Source organism: Schistocerca cancellata, chromosome 1 (assembly GCF_023864275.1).
Source record: "Schistocerca cancellata isolate TAMUIC-IGC-003103 chromosome 1, iqSchCanc2.1, whole genome shotgun sequence".
Taxonomy (NCBI): domain Eukaryota; kingdom Metazoa; phylum Arthropoda; class Insecta; order Orthoptera; family Acrididae; genus Schistocerca; species Schistocerca cancellata.
This window is the reverse complement of record NC_064626.1, coordinates 805,374,092-805,399,152: the sequence shown is the minus strand read 5'-3', so window position 1 is coordinate 805,399,152 and position 25,061 is coordinate 805,374,092. Positions and strand designations below refer to the sequence as shown.

At 44.6% G+C, this 25,061-nt stretch overlaps 1 protein-coding gene across 1 annotated transcript in view; it reads right to left on the bottom strand.

Moving 5' to 3' along the window:
• The window catches only part of LOC126162352 (5-formyltetrahydrofolate cyclo-ligase), a 63,451-nt gene that overhangs the window by 38,114 nt on the left and 276 nt on the right, over positions 1–25,061 (bottom strand). The window lies entirely within an intron of this gene.

Below are 25,061 nucleotides of genomic sequence, written 5' to 3'. Positions count from 1 at the left end.
AATGTTCGCGTGCGGAGACCCGTGGTGCGCGGTATCTGCCAACTCTTGTCTAGAGAATTGACAATTTCCAATGTTGTTGGGAGGCTTCAGTGTTGACAGCTATAGCGATCTTGACGTTGTCCATTGTCGCCTTACCGACAGGTAGTACATCGAACAGATTCTACACGGGTCCTGGGTTCGATTCCCGGGCGGGTTGGGAATTTTCTCCGCCCAGGGACTGGGTGTTTGTGTTGTTCTCATCATTTCATCATAATTCATAAAAGTGGCGAGATTGGACTGAGTAAATTGTTGGGAATTTGTACGGGCGCTGATAACCGCGCAGTTGAGCGCCCCACAAACCAAACATCATCATCAACAACAGATCCTATTGGACCATTTGGTGGCTGCTGCATCTGGCTGTGGCCTTGAATTCCTTCTAATACCAGGGCCTATGCGGTGGACCTGAGCAGCGATGTCTTGCGAAGCCTGGAAATTGAAGTAATGAAATGGTCAGGGGTGAGTCCCGACCTATAACCCATCGCGCATATTTGGGACGTGCTTGACAGACGCGTTCCTGGTCATCCTGTTCCACCACAGACTCTCCAAGAACTCTCTTGGGCTCTCATTGAAGAATGGGAACTGATGCACAGGCTGACCTCCGTAGAGTTACAGGGAGCGTGCCACTTAGGCGTCATGCAGTGATAAATCCTCACGGAGGGCACATACATTACTGAAGCTCTCAAAGTCCAATGACAAGCACCCAGGATGACGGCATGAATGATTGTTTCTGGCATCTGACTGACATTTCAGCTCTTTTTATGTAAACGATCAAAGACGAAATAATGTTTTGTAGTGTACTTGAAGTTTTTGAAAGATAAAGGTATAATTTGGTAACATGTCTAGACCTCAATTATTGCTCTGTGGGGTTTCCCTAGTTAGTTTGAGCAGTATATATATGGTGTTTCTCCTAAGAGTCTTCAGGAGAATTTTCTCTGATGTTTTGACACATGTCTGTGATTTAGTCTTTGCAATGTTGAGCTGGAAGCAACCCAAACAAATACTGCTCGTCAGTTCTTCATACGACGTCCAGTGTCGACGAAAAGCGTCGCTTATTTTCCTGTTACAAACAAAATTATTTTTAAAGGAGAATATTACGTGCCCATTCGATAGATCGGCCTCAAATTAGTCTAGTGCAATATTTGTTTTATCGGTACGTATTAACGGGGACCGTAAAACACGAAGAATGACGAGTACTCCAGCAGCGATTGAACAACACTGCTGCTTGGCAGTAGGGGTCAGCACAGGCCTGGGCTACACACGAGTCGCTGCTGGAGTACTGGTTATTCTTCGCGTTGTACCGTACTGCCAGAAAAATCCCAAGCGTCAACAAACGGAAATTTTGCCAAGTTGCGTTTATTTTGCCACAAAAATGTAGAAACAAGTGATAGTAAGGAATGCAGAACGTAATCAACTGCAACATGCGTAATAGTAGACAAAAATGTTCTTCGTTTTTTTTCCAACTTGACGGATTTGCATGCACATTCTGGTAACTGTCTAATGTGCTCAGTATGGGGTGTGACCACCTCTGGCACCAATATAGGTCTGACAATGACGGGACATGCTGTGAATGATGTCATCAGTCTCCTGTTGAGGCAATAACGCCCATCCTTCCTGCAGAGCAGCTCACAAGTCTTGGAGAGTGGCTGGTGGATGCTGACGTGATGCATCCCGTCCCCCTAGTGTATACCAAACATGCCCTATGGGATTCAAATCGGGAGAGCGAGCAGGCCACGCCATGTTTGCAAATTCAGCCACCCACGCTCTACGAGGTCGAGCATTATCGTCCACCAAAACGAAGTCTGGGTCCACAGCACCTCGCAACAACCGCACATGAGAGATCTCCTCACGGTATCTGACAGCAGTTAAATCTTGCTGATTCACCTGAACAACTTCATGAAGAGGTGTTTGGGTGGTCAACATAATCCCTGGGGGGCCACGCCATTAGGGGTCCTCCTCGATATCGGTCTCCTTCCACTTTTGGGTCCCGAAATCGTGTTCCATGTGTCCTCCAGATAAGAACCATCCGTCGAGAATCACCCTCCAGACCAAATCGAGACTCAACTGTAGAAAGAAAATTGGCCTACCATTCGACCATACAGTTGACGGCTCCACTCCAGACGTTCCCTTCTGTGAAGACACGTCAGAGGTAAACAGGCAGTAGGTTTCCAACAATAAAGGCCACTCTGTTGAAGTCTTCTGTACACCCTTTGCCTCGACACAACACGTCCAGGGGATGCTGCGAGGTCAGATGGCAGTTGCAGATGCAGATGGCAGTAAGGCGGTACCGTCGTGCCCTTACAGCCAAATAACGGCCCACTCTTTCTGACGTCACGCATGGCCGGCCCTGTCCTGCTCTCCGGGATACAGTTTCGGTCTCTATAAACTGTAACCTCATCCGAGAAACAATAGAACGATTCAAATTAAGCCATAGGGCCACATCAGTTTGTGACTCTCCTGCTTCCATTCTTCCTGTGGCCCTCCACAGCAGACGGTCTGTAGGCGTCTTCTCTGTACCATACAGCACAATCTACGAATGTGTGCACAACGATTGCGGATGTGAGACTACTCTGCAAACACTACTCGACAAAAATGTCCAGTAGTTACAAGCGACCCACAGAATGCAATAAACAAATCAGAACATCTTATTCTGTTACGGTGAAACAACAGACCTTGTAATGTAATTTACTTGTTATTGCATACGACCTACACTTTGAGCCATCGCTAAAAATCATATGTACCATTTCCTACGTCGAATAATAAGCTTCCACTGTGCTGGAAAATCCAAAGATAAAACTACAATGTAAAAGCATTTCACGTTCTCATCAAAACAAAAACTGGTTCCATCAGAACTAATATATGCGGTGCGATTACCCAGGACTGTGAACATAGTTCATAGAACATAGTTCATAGCACTTGTTTACTGCATTCGGTAGGTCGTCCGTAATAGCAAATGGTTCAAATGGCTCTGAGCACTATGCGACTTAACTTCTGAGGTCATCAGTCGCCTAGGACTTAGAACTAATTAAACCTAAGGACATCACACACATCCATGCCCGAGGCTGGATTCGAACCTGCGACCATAGCGGTCGCTCGGTTCCAGACTGTAGCGCCTAGAACCGCACGGCCACTCCGGCCTGCGTCCGTAATAGCAAGGAGCTTACAACAGAATAGATACGTTTAAGACTCGTGAAGATGAACAAGTACTCGTAGCTCATGCTTTTTAGAGCCTATGTCTACGGTATATTTTTGTGTTGTTTTGGTCCACACTGTCACTTCTCAGAATACGGAATACTTTCGTTGTGTGTGTGTGTGTGTGTGTGTGTTTGTGTTTGTGTTTGTGTGTGTGTGTGTGTGTGTGTGTGTGTGTGTGTGTAAGTAACTCTTGCTTCAGCCTCAAAAATGCCGTTTTTTTGTTATTTATAGCCTAATTTTATTAATCTTGGCTTATAACTCCTACGATCACTTAAAGATTTACGGTAACTCTTATCACTTCTGTTTGCCAATATCTTCAGAAAGTCCATAGCGACGTAAGTATATGCGTTAAGAAAGTGGTGCCGCGTGAAGACTTTCTGTATACTCAGTAATAAACTCTACTCCGCTGAAGTTTCTAGTTTTTATTTCTTTTTAAATGTGACGCCTGAATAATAGCAACATAGAAACATGTCACTTCTCTGAAATGAAGAACGAATCAAGAGAAACAGTCCTCCGTAGCGCTTTAGAGTCGGCAGTAATCAAGTAAGGCTAAACAGAGCTCCCCAACATTACCGTTGCTGTCTTCACGCCAACATCTAGATCGTTCAAAAATTACAGCGGCCATTGTAAGTGCTACTGCGTTAGTAGTACCTCGCAGACAGTGATGTACGCCTTGGCTTGGGTCATGGGCAGTAAAAAATAGCAGCAGAAACCAGGTAGAGCACCGCCAAGCTGGCAATCACCGTGCGTCGTCCGCAGGGCCACCTGTTGCTTTCGCAGCAGACAGGACTCTGCTGTTTACACGCGGTCCGTGTTCCTTGGCGCGGTTCATGTTGACCGGACGCTGCGAAAACAGACACGTCTCCGCTCGGCGGTTACGCAGCGCTACAAATCAGTTCAAAGGTTGGAGGAAGACAACGGCAAACGACGTCCAGTATAACTCTGCTTTGTACAGCACTAAAAGTAAAATTTTGCCAGCCAATCTGATTAAAAACCCTAAGAAGTTATGGTCTTATGTCAAGTCAGAAAATGGATCAAAATATTCGCCCAATGACCATACTGGTACCGAAAAGGAGACGATAGAGAGATGGTCGCAATACTGATTTCAGCCTTCCGAAACTGTTTTCGCGGTTGGTAGTAATATGTTTCTTCCTTTCAATCATCGCACGAACGCCGAAATGGCGGGCGTTGAGATAAGTGATCCGGAATAGGAAAGCAACTACCGTTGCTCCTCGGTGGAAAGGCAACTGGCCTGGATGAGATACCTGTCAGATTCTACAAAGTTTATGCAAAAGAACTTGCTACGTCCCTGGCAATTGTCGTAGGACTCTAGAGCAATGAAGGGTAGGTAACTACGCTCATGCTCCTAAATTAAGGATAATTGCAGAATGTGGTGCCACAAAATGTGGCACTACACGGAACTGGGATTAATAGCATAGGCACATAGGGAACACACACGACACACATCTGTAAGTCCACGGTATTGGTGATAAGTTGAGAAAACCGTCCCGAAACACATGGGCTACAATACGCCACTGTTTCCTGCTCATGTACCCCGACATCAAAGTGGGATATGATCACCATGCACACGTACACAGGCCGCACAACGGGTTGGCATACGCTGGATCAGGTGGTCGAGCAGCTGCTGGGGTATAGACTCCCATTCTTGCACCAGTGCCTGTCTGAGCTCCTGAAGTGTCCTAGGGGTTTGAAGACGTGCAGCGATACGTCGATCGAGAGCATCCTAGCTCGATGGGGTTTATGTCTGGAGAACAGGCAGGCCACTCCATTCGCCTGTTATCTTCTGTTTCAAGGTACGCCTCCACGATGGCAGCTAGGTGGGGCCGTGCGTTATCATCCATCAGGAGGAAGGTGGGACCCACTGCACCCCTGAAAAGGCGGACATACTGGCGCAAAATGACGTCCCAATACACCTGACCTGTTACAGTTCCTCTGTCAAAGACATGCAGGGGTGTAAGTGCACCAATCATAATTCCACCTCACACCATCAAACCACGACCTCCATTCATGTCCCTTTCAAGGACATTAAAGGGTTTGTATCTGGTTCCTGGTTCACGCCAGATGAACACCCGGTGAAAATCAGTGTTCAGACTATACGTGGACTCGTCCGTGAACATAACCTTGGACCACTGTTGCAATGAGCATGTACTATGCTCTTGACACCAGGCTTTACTGGATCTCCTGTGACCAGGGGTCAGTGGAATGCACCTTGCAGGTCTCATGGAGAATAAACCATGTCTGTTCAGTCGTCTGCAGACTGTGTGTCTGGAGACAACGTTTCCAGTGGCTGCAGTAAGGTCCCGAGCAAGGCTACCTGCAGTACTCCGTGGCCGTCTGCGGGCACTGATGGTGAGATATCGGTCTTCTTGTGGTGTTGTACACTGTGGACGTCCCGTACTGTAGCGCCTGGATACATTTCCTGTCTGCTGGAATCGTTGCCATAATCTTGAGATCACACGGAGGGCCCGTGCTACGACCTGCTGTGTTTGACCAGCCCCTAGTCGCCCTAGTATTCTACCACTCATAACGTCATCAATATGTGTTCCTTGAACCATTTTCTATACACTGTCACCATTACCACGTCTGAAAACGTCTGCATACTTACTCGCTGCACCGTACTCTGACATACACCAACATACCTCTGCGTATGTGGACTGCTGCCAGCGCCACCGTGCGACGACGGCAGGTCAAATGAACCGCATGGTCATACCCCGAGGTGATTTAAACCCGCAAACCGCCCACCAGAGCGCTGTTTCACCATGTATCAGCATTATCATTGATTTATGAGCGTGAGTGTAGCAACTGCAAAAAAGCGCAGGTCATTTCCGTTTTCAAGAAGGATCGTAGGACAGTTGCATACACATCGCTGGAAAAAGTTAACCCTTTTAGTGGCTCCCAATCTACTCAAAATTTATTGTTGCAGCAGTGCATTGGGAGTACATGAAATGATCGCACTTAACGGATCAATAGCACAAGCGGTTATGAGGTACTAGGTATCGACCCGTGCTGCAACATCCATATCAGTAATCAGTACGCTTCCAAGGGTGGCAATGCAAGCGCTGACTCCAGCATCCATTCGATCGTACAGATGGCGAATACTGTCCTGGGATACGTTATGCCACGCATGCTCGACATGTTCACGTAGTGCTGTAAGAGTTGTTGGTTGGCGAGTCGCATCAGCCATTTCTCGTCCCATCATATCCCACATGTGTCGATTGAAGACAAGTTCGGAGATCGTGCTGGCCAGGGAAGTTTCTGCACGTCTTGCAGAGCACGTTGAGTCTCATGGACAGTGTGTGGGCGAGCATTATCCTGTTGGAACAACACATCACCTCCCTGTTGCAAGAACGGCAAAAGAACGGGTCTAACAACATTTTATACGTAACGAGATCTGGTTAGCGTCCCCTCCAGAAACACCAGAGGTGTACGAGACTTGTAGCTTATCGCATCCCGGACCATAAGGCGTGGGTTGGGGCCAGTGTGTCTTGGAAGAAAGCACTCTACGAGACAGTGCACACCAGTTCTACATCGTACGTAGTGAGCACTCCCTATTAAAGGGTACACGCAGATGGAGCGCTGGCAACTGTGGCAATACGCTGCCTGTAGGTGAACGCCGTTGAAACCATTATTAGCATATCTGTTATCCCCCAGGTGGCATATGCCGTCATCGGATCAAAATCAACATTGTCTTCCCTGGTGTACTAACTGCTTTTCGACAGTGTAATTACAGGCCTGTATCGCTAAGGCGACTCTGTTGCAGAATTATGGAACATGTTATTGTGATGATTTTGAAGAATGAAAATCTCTACAAAAATCAACATGGATTCTGCATACAGAGGTCTTGCGAAACTCATCTCGCTCTGTTCATCCAAGAGATCCTTAGAGCTTTAGACAACGGCGCTCAGATTGATGTCGTGTTCCTTGACTTGAGGAAGACATTTGGCACCGCATCGCACTGCCATTTAGTGAAAAAAATAGGAGCTTATCGAGTATCGTACCAGATTCGTGCTGGATTCAAGACTTCCTTTCAGATAGAGCTCAACTCGCCTCTCTTAACGGAACAAAATCGACAGATGTAAAAGTAAGTTCTGGAATACACCAAGGAAGCGTGATAGGATCGTTACTGTGTAGACGTAGTGGATGTGGTGTTCTAACCAACAATTGGGCTTGCTTTATCTCGCGACTGGTGTTACACGCTTGTGATACCACACCCCCATATTCTCCACCTCCCCCCCCCTCCCCCCACTCTCCTCCCTCAGTAGGAAGGCATATGTTTCTTTTCTACAAAATCAGTGAAAGAAAAACATTTCCTGTGGCATCCCCAAGGCATGCTTCAGGAAGGATTCAGCAACTTCTTAGAGTGATGGGAATCGCTGTCCATGCTTTTTTTAGTTTGGCTTAAGAGAACAGAGGGTGAATTAAGACAGTGCGGGTAATGATAATCTAATTCGTTTTTTTTCCTCGTCAAATGATCAATTCTTTGACTTGTTGTGTGACACCAGCAACAATCATTCTGAAGAATTATGGATGTTTTGGTTTTCTCTCCTGATTTTTTGTTAACTTACTGCAAACACAGTTTTATATGCTTAGACCGTCAGTATTAGTGGCCGCTACATATCAAGTGCAAACAAATAAACGCAAAAAATGGTTCAAATGGCTGTGAGCACTATGGGACTTAACATCTGCGGTCATCAGTCCCTTAGAACTTGCAACTACTCAAACATAACTAACTTAAGGACATCACACACATCCATGCCCGAGGCAGGATTCGAACCTGCGACCGTAGCGGTCGCGTGGTTCCAGACTGAAGCGCCTAGAACCGCTCGGCCACACCGGCCGGCCAAATAAACGAACGAACAACCATTTTCTTGGAAATGCTTCCCTAACGAACCTCGTTTTGTTGGTTTTTCGGTTAATCTTGGAACACTCGAACAATTATCGACTGTTGCTTAATTTCCGGCTCCTACGACAATACCCAAGTCTTGTTGAGATGTTATATAAAGGGCGATCAAAAAGTTTTCGTTCGAAGGCCGTACAGTCCAGAATCGGTATGCCAATCAGGCTAAATCGCCGCCAACAATGAGGCAATCATCCCACCGAAGCGCCAGGTTCACGGTACACTTCTAGTAAAACACCACGTCCTGATGCGTCGGTAAGTCCGTAACCGCCTGCTCCATATCCCCGTGCGACAGAAATCGTCGACCCATCAAGGCCTTTTTTAAAGGACAGAGAAGACGTGATAATTGCATGGAGAAGTTTCAGAGCTAAAGGACGGGTTCTCGAGTGCCTCCCACTCGAGTTGGCATAACTTATGCTTTAGGATATTTGTGACATGGGCCCTGGTAATTCGAGAACAGGGTAAGCACCACCTTTACAGCAGGTGGCTGACTCCTGAATTCCGAGGGGACGATGTATGACACCACTGCATAGTCGATACTTACGACCACGGTTGCCAGTGGTGGCACAGCTGCAACAATGCGCTCAAGGGCCGTGGCGCACCATTCAACAACGGTGGTTGCCGACAGACATGCTGCCCCATATACATGTGTGTACTTCAGCCCCCAAGTAAATAATAACCTCACGTTGGTCCTTTTTGGAGACATTTGGTAATAACGTCCTGATAGTTTGTGTTTCTGTATTTACCGCATGCACGTTGGAAAGACACGACTAATTAATCTCGTGCCTACATGTCGGTGCTTATCGGGGTCGCGCTAGGTTGCATACTCGCTGCAACAACGCCCTCGAACGGAAACTTTTTGACCGCCCTTTATACATCAGATTTTTGCGCAGAATCCATCACGAAAAGCCCTTTTTCACAACTCGCTATCTGCTAGAGAGTATGTAGGCACCTGTTATTGGACATTCGCCTTTATGACGGATTGAATTCTGTCTGGGGACAGTTTCAGTGAGGTGGTCTGTGGAGGAATGGCAGCCCACTCTCTCTCAAGAGCCGAAACCAAGCACCATGGATGCTGGGGCTTGGAGCGAAGTCGACGTTCTAACTCATCCCAAAGTCCAGGTCGGGACTGTGGTCAGGCAAGTCCATTTCAAGAACGTTATTGTCCACAAACCGTTACCTCATAGCTGGTGCTGTATGTCAGGATGCACTGTCGTGCTGATGTAATGATCGTCTCCGAACTGTTCCTCTACTGTGCACAGTACACAATACTGTGAAGTGTGTTCATTATGTTCAGCATTTAGCATTTTCATAAACGCAATAAGGGGATCACACCCTAACCATCAAAAACACCCCGAAACCGTAACACCACCTCCTCTGTACTTAGGTGTTGGCACTATACATGACGCCAGATAACGTTCTCCAGGAATCAGACAAATCCATATCTCCTATCGGATTGCCACAGAGCATAGTGTGAGCCATCACTCCTTATCATCCGTCTCCAGACATCCGTCGTCCTCGCTCTTTACGACACCTCAAGCGCCGCTTAGCAGTGACTACACGACTGCGTGGATTATGAGGAGTTTCTCGACCACTGCACCCCATTATTTTTCATCCCTACACACACTCATGGTGCTAGTTAGACTGCTGGTAGCACTTTGGAACTTACGAGTGATCCCTTCCGCCAATTTAATGCAATTTTTACATCCTCAATCCACAATGCTCGACGATACTGTCCGTCAGTACACGAGATCTGCCTGGCCTTGGTTTAGCTATGGTTGTTCCTTCGCGGTTCCACTTCAGAGTCACATAACCAACAGTCGACTTTCGCAGCTTTCGCAGGGTCAGAATGTCCCTCACGTAATTGTTACCCAGGTGACAGACATTAAATGACTAGTCGAGGTTTGAGGCTACTGAGCTCTCCTGACCGCCCATTCTGCCGTTACAGCTTCTCTGCTGACAACACAACAGTGCTCGCCCCCTTTCTTACTGGCGAGTCCGCCTCTCGTGGCATTTAATTACTATTCCACATTTCATAATGGTGTCAGGATACTTGATGTCAGATAATTAATGGGGCTACTAGTTGCATTAGTTAATTTTGCCTGGACAAACGATTACTCTTACATAAAAGAGTTTGTTTGGCTGTTATTACGTAAAAGACTTCATAACAGTCGTTGTTTACATTTTCGTTACAGTAGCTGCTTATATACACTACTGGCCATTAAAATTGCTACACCAAGAAGAAATGCAGATGATAAACGGGTATTCATTGGACAAATATATTATACTAGAACTGACATGTGATTGCATTTTCACGAAATTTGGGTGCATAGATCCTGAGAAATCAGTACCCAGAACAACCACCTCTGGCCGTAATAACGGCCTTGATACGCCTGGGCATTGAGTCAAACAGAGCTTGGATGACGTGTACGGGTACAGCTGCCCATGCAGCTTCAACACGATACCACAGTTCATCAAGAGTAGTGACTGGCGTATTGTGACAATCCAGTTGCTCGGCCACCATTGACCAGACGTTTTCAATTGGTGAGAGATCTGGAGAATGTGCTGGACAGGGCAGCAGTGGAACATTTCCTACATCCAGAAAGGCCCGTACACGGCCTGAAACATGCGGTCGTGCATTATCCTGCTGAAATGTAGGGTTTCGCAGGAATCGAATGAAGGGTAGAGCTACGGGTCGTAACACATCTGAAATGTAAAGTCCACTGTTCAAAGTGCCGTCAATGCGATCAAGAGTTGACCGAGACGCGTAACCCATGGCACCCCATACCAGCACACCGGATGATACGCCAGTATGGCGATGACGAATACACGCTTCCATGTGCGTTCACCACGATGTCGCCAAACACGGATGCGACCATCATTATGCTGTAAACAGAACCTGGATTCATCCGAAAAAATGACGGTTTGCCATTCGTGCACCCAGGTTCGTCGTTAAGTACACCATCGCAGGCGCTCCTGTCTGTGATGCAGCGCCAAGGGTAACCGCAGCCATGGTCTCCGAGCTGATAGTCCATGCTGCTGCAAACGTCTTCGAACTGTTCGTGCAGATGATTGTTATCTTGCAAACGTCTCCATCTGTTGACTCAGGGATCGAGACGTGGCTGCACGATCCGTTACAGCCATGCGGATAAGATGCCTGTCATCTCGACTGCTGGTGATACGAGGCCGTTGGGATCCAGCACGGCGTTCCGTATTACCCTCCTGAACCCACCGATTCCATATTCTGCTAACAGTCATTGGATCTCGACCAACGCGAGCAGCAATGTCGCGATACGATAAACCGCAATCGCGATAGGCTACAATCCGACCTTTATCAAAGTCGGAAACGTGATGGTACGCATTTCTCCTCCTTACACGAGGTATCACAACAACGTTTCACTAGGCAATGCCGGTCAACTGCTGTTTGTGTATGAGAAATCGGTTGGAAACTTTCCTCATGTCAGCACGTTGTAGGTGTCGCCACCTGCGCCAACCTTGTGTGAATGCTCTGAAATGCTAATCAGTTGCATATCACAGCATCTTCTTCCTGTCGGTTAAATTTCGCGTCTGTAGCACGTCATCTTCGTGATGTAGCAATTTTAATGGTCAGTAGTGCACTATCTTCCAAATGTTCAAATGTGTGTGAATTTCTGAGGGACCAAACTGCTTAGGTCATCGATCCCTAGAATTAGACACTACTTACACTAACTTATGCTAAGAACAACACACACACCCATGCCCGAGGGAGGACTCGAACCTCCGACGGGAGGGGCCGCGCAGTCCGTGACATGATGCTTCAAAACGCGCGGCCATACTATTTTTCTTTACGCCACAGTTTCGACACTTCTTGTCCGCTTTTCTGATGACAACACTTGGTTGCTGACTGCTTTAGATGAACTGAAACGTCCGTGATTGATTAGATACTCAGATGACATCCAAACAGCCAATGATTAGCCCACGTTCGAGGTCGCTGAGCTCTCCTGAATGACCCACTGTGTTGTTACTCCTTTCTACTGACAATACGGCACTCCCCCGCCTCGTTTTACACTGGCGGGACCGCCTCTCGTGACATCTAGTGGTCGATTCCGCATTACATAGGAAAATCCCCATTATTTTGGTCGGTTATTTAATTGTTGCCGGCCGGGGTGGTCGAGCGGTTCTAGGCGCTAGTCTGGAACCGCGCGACCGCTCCGTTCGCAGGTTCGATTCCTGCCTCGGGCATGCATGTGTGTGATGTCCTTAGGTTAGTTAGGTTTAAGTAGTTCTAAGTTCTAGGGGACTTATGACAGCAGAAGTTAAGTCCCATAGTGCTCAGGGTCATTTGAACCATTTGATTTGTTTAATAGTTGAAGCGAAAATCGAATGTGCTGTAGTTTTAGAAATGCCAAAGGATGCCACCATCTCGCGCTACATTACATGCCGATTCTCTTCAGCCTAGACGTTTTCTGGAACAAAAATCGATTTTGGTAGACCTTCACGCAATTTGTAGCGACGGAAGTACCATCACGACAGAATTCTGCAAAGCAATGGCAAACCGTCTTTTCTGAAGATGACTGTTTACCTACAGCTCAATGAAGCGACTCATTTGTTGTTGTTGACGTAGTCTTTTCATAAAATAGTAAATAAAAAATAAAAGAAAAAAACATCCAACGACGACATTAAGGTGAAACTTCGAGTTTTACACAACACTTTCATTAAAAGCTGATTGTAAACGAACTACTCGGATAATTTGTGAGCTCTTTTGCTTTAACAAGTACTAGACATGAATTTTGAGATAATAGTAATGTCACATCTGAACTGCGCCATCCAGTGGTCGATTGTTAAGAATTTAAAGGCGAGCCTCAAGTCAAGGAGAAAGTCGTGCGTTATCTTTCTGATCTCTTCCGTGCGACCTTTAACGAAAGAAGCTAACGACGTTTGACGAACTGTTTCGCGCATAAATTAAACTGGACTGATTACTGTGAAAGAAATGTCGTTCTCCTCATTTAAGTTCATCAGGTATATGTGTAATGCCCTGGAGCCCAGATAAAGTGAGCAGCTGTCTCGTCCAGTTTAATGCCCCTGCTGTAGTATGAATTGCTCGCTGCAACACATATCACGTAACGGGGTTCCTTAGCAGATACCCCGCAGCCTTGCGCAATACCTCATTGGCGTCCTTGGCAAGCCAGCGTCTTCCTATCGCGCTTGCTTGTGTAACTTTCTTTTCTTCTGTAATGATTTGAAGTGGCTGTCTGTAACTGGTGCGGCAGCAGAACCTTAGACTCATCCTGATGAAATTTGAAATTTGATCCGAATGCGGCCAAAAATTAAAAAAAACTTTCTTTTATTAAACGTAAAGCAAATGCCTGAAATAGGCTCCTGAAACAGGGTTACAGTTTGTTACTTACACTGTTTTTACTAAAATCGTGCAGGTCCTTTGCAACTACCTCGAAATTTATAGGAGACTGGCATCGCTTGTCGATGCTTGTCTGCAGTTGCTCACTGTATTAAATGTGTATGCACTAAATGCATCAGACGTTTGCGGTCTCGAATGCATCCTACTTCGAATGTGACATCACTAAATGAACATGCCTGATAAGTTCGTGTGTACAGAAACGATGCTTGTCTATTATGGATTCTGTACGACACATAATTGTATATAAATGGAAATAGATACGGATAACTCCGATCATTCACTTAAGAAATATTTGTTTATTTCGATTAACTAGTTTTCGCCCTTTTCAGGCTCATTTTTAGATAAGATGTATAGAAGATAAGCCTGAAAAGGTTTACTGTAAACTAACAAACATTTCATAAATGACTAGTCCAGTTATCCTTATTTATATTCATATGTTCACAAATTTAAAGCATATAAATCTGTATCTAAATATCCTGCAATCCAATATACGGTGCTTGGCAGAGGTTATCTTGGAGCACCGCCAGTCATTCGCTTTCCTGTTTCACCCACAAATTAACAAAGTGAGGAAAACAATTGTCCATAAGCTTCCGTACGAGCCCTAGCTTCTCTTGTCTTGTCTTCGTGGTCACTACGCGATATGTATGTTGGTAGCAGTAGGATCGTTCCGCAGTCTGTCGCAAATGCCGGTTCTCTAAACTTTCGCAACAGTATTCCGTGCAAAGAACGTTACCTTTCTTCCATGTGTTCCCATTTGGGTTCACGAGACTGCAACACTGTTCCGTGAAAAGAACGTTACCTTTCTTCCACGTGTTCGCATTTGAGTGCACGAGGCGTCTCCATAACACTCGCATGTTGATCGAACCTACCCCTCTGAACTGCTTCGATTTCTTCTTATAACCCGACCTCGAGAGGACCCTAAACACTCGAGCAGCACTCAAGAATGGGTCGTGCGTGTTCTGAACGCAGTTTGCTTTGTAGACAGAGAAGCTAGACTTTTATAGAGTTCGTCCAATAAATCGAAGTCGACCATTCGTCTTTCCTACAACCGATCTTAAATATTCTTTGTATTTGATGTCGCTTTGCAGCGTTGCGCCTAGATATTTAATCGATCTTACTTTGCCAAGCAGCACGGCACTAATAATTTATTCGAACATTAGATGGTTGTTTTTCATACTCATCTGCATTAACTTGCTTTTTTATCCACTAAAGGTTAGCTGCCATTCATCACACACAACAGAAATCCTATCCAAATCATGCTGTATCCTTGTATAGTCACACCAATACAACACTTTCTCTTCACTACAGTGTCATCAGCAAACTATCGCAGACTGCTGCATATTATACCCGTCAGGTCGCTTACTGATATAGAGAACAAGCGCGGTCCAGTCACAAATCACTGCGGCAGTCCTGATGGTGCCTTTGTTTCCGATGAATTTTCGCCGTCCAGGACAACATGCTTGGTTCTGTTGCTTAAAAACTCTTCAAGCCATTCATTTATCTGAGAATCTATTCCGTATGCCCGGACCTTCGTTAACAGTCTGTAGTGCGGCATTGAGTCAAACGCTTTCCGGAAACACAGGAATATGGAATCTGCCTGTTGTTCTTAGGTTGGCACGCAGGCTATCATACGTGAAAAGGGCAACACGAGTTTCGCTCGAGCGATGTTTTCGAAATCCGTGTTGCCTTGTGGCTATCAGCTGTTCTCTCTCAATGTTATTTATGATATTCGAACTTAGAATATACTCAAGAATTCCGTAGCAAACCGACATTAAGAATATTGGTCCGAAATTCTACGGGGCTGACCTGCGCTTTATTCCAGTTGTTTGGGAATTTTCGCTGGGCGAGAGAGTCTCCCAAGTAAAATCGAATAGGGGTTCCGTCGGATCTGGCGTCTTATTCTTTTTCAACTCTTTCAGCTGTTTCTTTAACGCCAGGGATGCCTCAGCATCTGTCTAGTTTTTAATAACGTCTGGGAAGTGGGACCCACAATCCTTACAAAATTACTAAGTAGCCGCATGTTTTCTTTATCAGGTTCCAAGCGTTAGACATGTGGCTTTCTGCCTCACACTATGAGCTGATTTTGGCCACTGTGGACACTTCCAAATGAGGTGTATAGCCTCTTGTGTAATGGTTACATTCCGGTAAAGGAAAAATGATGGAACCTAACAATCTTCTTTCCACTCTTACACGAAATTTTCAGCGGAGCAGGGGAACACGTCTGTGATAAACTGCTCGTCCAGCGACAGTGAGCTGGAGTGCTTTGATAAAACTTGCCACAGCGTTCAGCGTTGGAAACAGTCGCGCACTATTACGATACAACAAATAGTACCTCAGTAGAGTGAGCAGTACCAAAACTGTCCGCAGACGCTGCTCACGGCACTCAGGATAGGGATGGAAAAAACCGACCAGTTAAAACCGATAACGGCATTTCAGTTCTGAACAATCGGTATTTTTCGGTACTTATTTGGTCTTGGTTATAAAAGGTACTTTTATTTTTTACTGAAAACCGATTAAAAAGTGATATATCTCTTTATCATGGCAATGATGCTATAATTTTTGGTTTTTAAATTACCTTTTTTTTTTATAAAAAAACGAGTTTAGTAGGAAGTTCTGTGGATTCTGAAAGATTTCGTGTTGTCTTTGAATGATATTGATTCTGATTAAAGGAGTCAGCTTACAGATCAACACACTATATAACGAGTAATATGAACAGACTGGGGAATAAATACCAGTCAATGCATTAATTCATTATTGAAATTTTAATTTCAATTTGACATGTAATCGTTTCTGGTGAATGACGTACTTTGTCTATTACCGAACTTATTCATCTGAATTTTTTGAAAGTGCAATTCTCATGTTGTCATTAAAAAATCAGTTGTACTCAAATTTCCATAAAAAAGTAAAGATATGTATTTCAGAAAAACATTAGTTTTTAATTTAAAATAATAAAAGAAAAATGCAACAAATATTTCAGGAAAGCTTATTCCTTGTCATTTCTATGAAATTATAAAAGAGAAATGAAGTTGTGGCAACAGCAGTAAATTAAAAACTTAACAATTTATACATAATTTGCAACAAAAATAGAAAATAGCGGATCTGCTGCCTATGCCTACATATATGATCTTATCTACCTGTTGTCCTTGGAAACAAACCACGAAAAATAGAGTTTTACAACCTCAGTTCTCACTCTTTAGCATTGACTATTCCTATTATTTTCGAGCAGTGATTAAAAAAAGAAAAATAGAATCAGTAGAGAATACTGGTGTGTTTTTTGTAGCGTTCAATCTCCCATTATTTTTAGAGCACAGCAAAAAACGCTGGACAGACTAAATTTTCTTCTATTTGCTATTTTGACTGTATGCATCTTGAAATGTATAATAAAGAAATGCGAGGGAACCTTAGAATTATTCAGTTTCTGTTTCTGTCCACGTTTATCGCTGAAATAATGGCAACAAAAAACCGAAAATCGAGTATTTCAGGAACCAGTTATTTTCTGAGGTTAAACTGGAGATGAAAAAAACTAGCACAACCAAAAACCGGTTGTTCCAAAGATAACCGCCATTCCTTTCTCAGGGTGGAGTCAGAACTGTATCCGAATATAAGTGCAGGCAAAGTACGACTATCCTATTAATTTTCATAAAATGAGCAAGTGCAGAGACAAAAGCATCAGCTATGAAAGGCATGCACAACCAAGTATTCTGCCGAAGAGATTTCAAAGGCTGGCGCCGGTCCAAAGACGGTGGCATCACGACCTCCCTCCAAAAAATCATTTTCCTGCAAGCGATGATATTTTTATGATATTTTTACGTGTCTCAATTTCAATATTTCGCCTCTAATTTTCGGAGAATAAAGTTGCATGGAAACTAAGAGTCTCGGAAATGGTAATGAGTTCTAGAAATTACAAGCTACTCTTAACATTGAATGCTTTACAGTGGCTTACATGAAGGGACCTGCCCACGTCTCTGTGCTTGGTGTCTGACCAGTGACATTCCAGCCACCTAAGTGTGCACATTCAAAGGTTAACTGTACCTGCTGCCAGCAACAAATCCGTTACGGTTCGTCAGTCCACAGGTAGAACTTGCCTAACCACAGGAAGTCGAGCAGGGCAAGACACAAGAGGAATGACACTCCGCTAAAGGGGGTATGGGTGGGGAGGTGGAGGGAGGGCACAACAGAAAGGTTGGGTACCTGAACGCAGGAAAGATCGACTCAAGGGTACAGCATTCCCGTCGTTTACGTGCTCGCACAGCCATATTTTACACGACTGACTGCAGAATCGCGGTGCTAAGTTAAATTCTGATAATGGTGAGTCCACTTTCCTATTTTATATCGGGTAGATTACGACGTTGAGGGAGTTGCGAGAATTTGTTGCTATCATTAGTATTAGGTTGGTGCATAAGTTCGTAGAGTATTTGTTTTGCACGTTGATATTCCGATTGCTCTGGGTTAATTTATCGTCTGTAATTTTTCATTTGTAATTCACTGTTGCTGTTTGAGTTTACATACCGTTATTTTGTCATATGGATAGTGAGTGGAACTGTGGACGCTAAAAAATGCAGTTCCAAGTGGAGAAATAGGAACGTTTTCGACGTACCGTTCTGTTTGAGTTCAAAAGATGGATGACAGCAGCGGGGATAATGCTATTGGACAAAGCAAGGCATGAAAATGGTTTTATTGTTTTAAGGTGGATGATTTTGACCTTATTAACTGTCCACGTTCGGGGAGACCTTCAGTGTTCGATGAAGATCCTTTACACGCATTAATCGACAAAGATGCACGTCATTGTACTCGAGAACTGGCAGATGTGATACACTGTGATCATTCCATTCCTACCCTGTATCGTTACTGGAGACGAGAAACAGTGTCTTTACGCTAACGCAGGAAAAGAAAGGATTGGTTGAGCCTAAATAAAAAAACCTACGCGTCAACGAACGATAATGTTATGCATCTGGTGGAACTGCGAGCGTGTGGTGTACTACAGGACTGCTTCCCCGAGGTGTAACCATCACTGCTGACGCTGATTCTGAATTGAGACTTCTTGCAGACGCACTCCAAGAACAACGACGAGGAAAGCTACGTGATGTTACTCCATGATAACGCCCACCCGCGTTCTGCTAGACTGACAAAAAACACTACACGGGAATTGAGTTGTGAAGTCATTCCACACCCATGTTATTCACATGATTTGCGCCCTCGGAATTTTACCTCTACGCTCTCTATCGAACAACCGTCAAGGAACTTCCTTTCCAGATGAAAATGCGCTCCGAACAGGTCTCGACGACTTCTTCGCCTCAAACAAAACTACGTGATTTTTACAGTCGCAGAATCTGAAAGTTACCCCAGCCTTGGCAGATGCTGTAAATAGAGAAGGAAAATATATTATTGACGACTAAAGTCTCTGTTATGTGTATCTGTTGTGTTTACTAAACATATGAAAAAATAATACGAACATAAGCACACACCTAATATTATTATGTTATTAAAATATTTTATATATTTTATTATTAACGTCATAGGAACCTATGTCACGTTAAAAGTTGAGATGACAGCAACTTATCTGGAGAGCGAGAAAAAGAAACAGAGAGAAAGAGAGAGAGAGAGAGAAAGGAAGCTACCTTTCTCCAAGATCCGCGCCTGTTCGCGAACATTAAATGTGTCCAGGTCTCCTGTTGCCTACTCTGCAATTCTAAAGCATACTGTTCGGACAAATGGTAAGACAGGGCTCCGATAAGTAAGGGTTTTTCCGGCTTTGGGGGCTTTCGGGGACGTCCTGGGTGAGGGGTTATGCAAGTGTCCGCGATAAACGCGGGCTTATTTATGTCTGGATAAATTCAGTTAACGGAAATAAATTGATTTTAAAAAACCTTAGTTAAATTTCAGCAAATTAAGACTGGCGTATACGTATTTTCGTTCGTATTTTATATTTAAAAAAACAACGGCAAGCACACTTAGACGCTCTGCTGCGTACATATTTTCCACACTTCGTTGTTGAGAACAATGAGAAGGCGCCGACAATCGACGATCGCATGCCCCGCGCTTCTACCGCCCTGCCCGCCAGACAGTTTTGCCCATGCAAGCCAACTGTTCAAGTGTAGATTTCATTCCTCAAGTCCGTGCCGCAAACATAATATGTCCATACTGCAGTATATCGACTTACTAACTTCGTATCATTTGTATTCGTTAAACTCGTCTTGGTTTTATTTGTATCTCTTGCCTATTTTTTTAAAAACTGTAAACGTGCTAATAATCACGCTATTAATCGCCATAAAATCCGAATAACAAAAACAGCCTATTCCTTGTATCCAGATGTAAAACATCACAACTTGATTGCATATTTAATAGCAAACTGCAGAACAAACATCCAAACAGGAAATCATGACGGTATGTGTCCGAGAAAATAAACCGCTTCAAAGTCCGGGGTTTTCGAAGTCATCGTCAACATCTACATCTACAGCTACACGGATACTCTGCAAATCACATTTAAGTGCCTGGCAGAGGGTTCATCGAACCACCTTCACAATTCTCTATTATTCCAATCTCGTATAGCACGCGGGAAGAATGAACACCCGTATCTTTCCGTACGAGCTCTGATTTCCCTTCTTTTATCGTGGTGGTCGTTCCTCCCTGTGTAGGTCGGTGTCAACAAAATATTTTCGCATTTGGAGGAGAAAGTTGGTGATTGGAATTTCGTGAGAAGATTCCGTCGCAACGAAAAACGCCTGCCCTTTCTTTTAATAATATCCATCCCAAATACTGTATTATTTCTGTGACACTCTCTCCCATATTTCGCAATAATACAAAACGTGCTGCCTTTCTTTGAACTATTTCGATGTACTCCGTCAGTCCTATCTGGTAAGGAGCCCACACCGCGCAGCAGTATTCTAAAAGAGGACCGACAAGTGTAGTGTAGGCAATCTCGTTAGTAGGTCTGTTACATTTTCTAAGTGTCCTGCCAATAAAACGCAGTCTTTGGTTAGCCTTCCCCACAACATTTTCTATGTGTTCCTTCCAATTTAAAATGTTCGTAATTGTAATTCCTAAGTATTTAGTTGAATTTACGGCTTTTAGATTAGACTACTTTATCGTGTAACCGAAGTTCAATGCGTTCCTTTTAGCACTCATGTCAAGGGTTGGCAATTTACGTGATGGCAAGCCTAGTAAGACATTACTGTCATATATTTATCGTTGCGTCTCGGATAAAGATGTGAACGACAGAAATACCTGTCGATAAGTAACAGGGCATGATTGTCATAGCCCTGCAGCGCCCAGCAGGAACTGACGATAAGAAAAAATGTATGACCAGCCCTAGTGTAGTCGGAACAATGCCATCATTGGTCAGTGGAGCAGTGGAAGGAGCGCTTCCACAGTCGTGAGTCACGGCACAAGGACGTCGTATTCAGACAGATGCGCGTGGACCTGTCCAAACCTGTTTGCCTAAGCGCGGTGCGCGGGGAGGGGGGGGTGCGATATTCGTTGGATTTTGTGTAACGACCTGGGGCTGCTTTCCTAGCTTTGGGCTCCCATCAGTAGCTTTACTCGATGACATCGCAGTTCACGCTTCCCGTAATGTGGCAATAATTTCTAAACATACCTGTTCTGCATACGCAATGTCTCCTGACTGAAAAACAGGGTCCATTGCATCATGGTTGTGGTGGACTGGTCTATTCAGTGTCTTGACTTGAACTTCACAAAATGCCACTGCCGTGACAGGTCAGTGTGCAGAAAAACGCGACATCAACTATTCCTCATCAGGACGAGCGTAAACAAGTTCTTCTACCACTCTACCAGATATCAGAGGAACGCCTTCGCTACGTCTACATCCACACTCTCTCCGTACAACCATTGTGAAGTGCATGGCAGAGGGTACTCCCCAGTGTATCACATATTAGGATTCTAAGATTTCTTCCTTTTTCCTTCGAATGATTAGAACGGAAAGAGTGTCTACGACAAAGCCGCTATGCTGTATTTAGTGTAACCTTATCTTTACCGTCCCTACAGGAGGGACTCGTAGAAGATTGTAGTACACTGCTAGATTTCTCACCTAATACAGCTTCAGGAAACTTTATAAGCACATTTCTCTGACGGTCTCCCATGAGTCAAAGAAACATGTGACCATTCGTTGTGCCTTTCTTTGTATACTTTCAGTATCCCTTGTTAGTCCTATTTGGTGTGAATCGAAGTCTGCCACATGCTTTACGTACTGCTAAACCTATGACACCATCGTATTTCAAGTCCTCACAAATTACTACATTAAAGTATTTTTATGAATTTATTAATTCCAGTGGTGAAATATTCAGACCTTAGTTTCAGCAATTTGTGAAGTGAACAGTTTTACATTTTGGAACATACAGAGCAAGTTAGCAATCCTAGCATCACCTACAAATTGTGTCATGATCTGACTGGATAGAAGCAGTTTTTTTTTCAGATTGTCATTCAACACGTAAATGCGTCATCTACAAAAAAGTCAGAGGCTACTTCTACTTCTGTTGACAACTGTGCATCGAAGATAACATTCTGCGTCCTCCCTCCCAAGAAATCCTCCCACTTCTCAAGGACGACCGTGGAAAAGAAGGCGCAAGATCCTAAAATTATCGTTTTCTTATATGTGATCGGTGAATCTGAGCCACATTAATAACCCTCGAAATGGACTCCAGCTCCAAACCAGACGCTGCGCCGAGAAACGTGCTATATCCCATGAACCGAGTGACAATCAAACAAACGCAAGTAGCATAGTGATTGGCTAAATCCATATTACTCGTCAAAGCATTCCGAAATGCTAAAACTGCGATTTGGTAGACTCGCTAGAAATTAGTTGGAATCTTGTAATGAATAAAACATCTATACTCCTATATTCCTGGAGGGAGAAAGTGCCCCCTCTTGCCTCCATTTACAGACGCCTCTGCTCCCTCTCAAGAAATCCTCAATTCAGCCCAAATGATGGTACTTTCGTTTGGTCTAGTACTGCGTCAAAAACATTTCGAAAGTGAAGATATACTGTATCTGCCTGTTTGCCTTAAACCATGCTTTTAAGCTTGTAATGTAAGACGAGTGTCGGGTTCCGCAAGACCGATCTTTTCGGAGTCCGGAAAGTAATAGCAAACGCAATTAGGCTACTATAGTTAAGGCTGCAGTTTCATGGGTAACTTCTTCGGAAGAAACAACAACTGGAGTACGAAGACTTAGGGCACTGTAGTGAGTGTCACGTAGGAAAGCGTTTCAGTTTTGACCGATCTGCACATCCCCTTCTATTAACCCAAGGCGGACAATGAGATATAGTCTTGCTCGAGACGCCTTGCCGGGCGTGGTGGAAGCTGCCTCCTCAGCCATCTTCTGGCTGCAGTACAGCCATACTTCAGTGGCGATGCAATTTTATCCAGAGCCGTCCGCAGCAGCACTTTGTAAGGCTTAGCAACATGGAAGGTGCTTGCGCTCTCTCTGCAAAACATCCCCGCTTCCTTAATGCTATCCCTCTGCGGCGAGGCACCTTCCATGTCACGTGGCCGATAGTGAACATTGATGTGTTCAAAAAATTTTCAAATGTGTGTGAATTCCTAAGGAACCAAATTGCTGAGGTCATCGGTCCCTTGACTAACACACTACTTACACTAACTTAAAGTAATTTATGCTAAGAACAACACACACACCCATGCCCGAGGGAGGACTCGAGCCCCCGGCGGGAGACATTGATGTGTAAACTGGGCATTAAGTAAGTAGGTTTTGGGCACAGATGTTGTAATGAAATGTTTATAAGCGTGTCAATTTTAAAGATCTGGTAATGGTGTAACGGAAAATGCACCATGCAAAGTTAAAAGTAAAGGGAAAAAGATTTTGGCGACTAAGAGAACTGTATACAGGGTGTAACAAAAAGGTACGGCAAAACTTTCAGGAAACATTCCTCACACACAAAGAAAGAAAATATGTTATGTGGACATGTGTCCGGAAACGCTTACTTTCCATGTTAGAGCTCATTTTATTACTTCTATTCAAATCACATTAATCATGGAATGGAAACACACAGCAACAGAACGTACCAGCGTGACTTCAAACACTTTGTTACAGGAAATGTTCAAAATGTCCTCCGTTAGCGAGGATACATGCATCCACCCTCCGTCGCATGGAATCCCTGATGCGCTGATGCAGCCCTGGAGAATGGCGTATTGTTTCACAGCCGTCCACAATACGAGCACGAAGAGTCTCTACATTTGGTACCGGGGTTGCGTAGACAAGAGCTTTCAAATGCCCCCATAAATGAAAATCAAGAGGGTTGAGGTCAGGAGAGCGTGGAGGCCATGGAATTGGTCCGCCTCTACCAATCCATCGGTCATCGAATCTGTTGTTGAGAAGCGTACGAAACTTCGACTGAAATGTGCAGGAGCTCCATCGTGCATAAACCACATGTTGTGCCGTACTTGTAAAAGCACATGTTCTAGCAGCAGAGGTAGAGTATCCCGCATGAAATCATGATAACGTGCTCCATTGAGCGTAGGTGGAAGAACATGGGGTCCAATCTTGATATCACCAACAATGCCTGCCCAAACGTTCACAGAAAATCTGTGTTGATGACGTGATTGCACAATTGCGTGCGGATTCTCGTCAGCCCACACATGTTGATTGTGAAAATTTACAATTTGATCACGTTAGTATGAAGCCTCATCCGTAAAGAAAACATTTGCACTGAAATGAGGATTGACACATTGTTGGATGAACCATTCGCAGAAGTGTACCCGTGGAGGCCAATCAGCTGCTGATAGTGCCTGCACACGCTGTACATGGTACGGAAACAACTGGTTCTTCCGTAGCACTCTCCATACAGTGACGTGGTCAACGTTACCTTGTACAGCAGCAACTTCTCTGACGCTGACATTAGGGTTATCGTCAACTGCACGAAGAATTGCCTCGTCCATTGCAGGTGTCCTCGTCGTTCTACGTCTTCCCCAGTCGCGAGTCATAGGCTGGAATGTTCCGTGCTCCCTAACACGCCGATCAATTGCTTCGAACGTCTTCCTGTCGGGACACCTTCGTTCTGGAAATCTGTCTCGATACAAACGTACCGCGCCACGGCTATTGCCCCGTGCTAATCCATACATCAAATGGGCATCTGCCAACTCCGCATTTGTAAACATCGCACTGACTGCAAAACCACGTTCGTGATGAACACTAACCTGTTGATGCTATGTACTGATGTGCTTGATGCTAGTACTGTAGAGCAATGAGTCGCATGTCAACACAAGCACCGGAGTCAACATTACCTTCCTTCAATTGGGCCAACTGGCGGTGAATCGAGGAAGTACAGTACATACTGACGAAACTAAAATGAGCTCTAACATGGAAATGAAGCGTTTCCGGACACATGTCCACATAACATCTTTTCTTTATTTGTGTGTGAGGAATGTTTCCTGAAAGTTTGGCCGTACCTTTTCGTAACACCCTGTATAGTGCCAATGTGGCCAAAGATGCTTAAAGAGTTACTGCGTAAGGTGATGGAATAACTAGGTAGGTGCAGAAGAGTCTGCA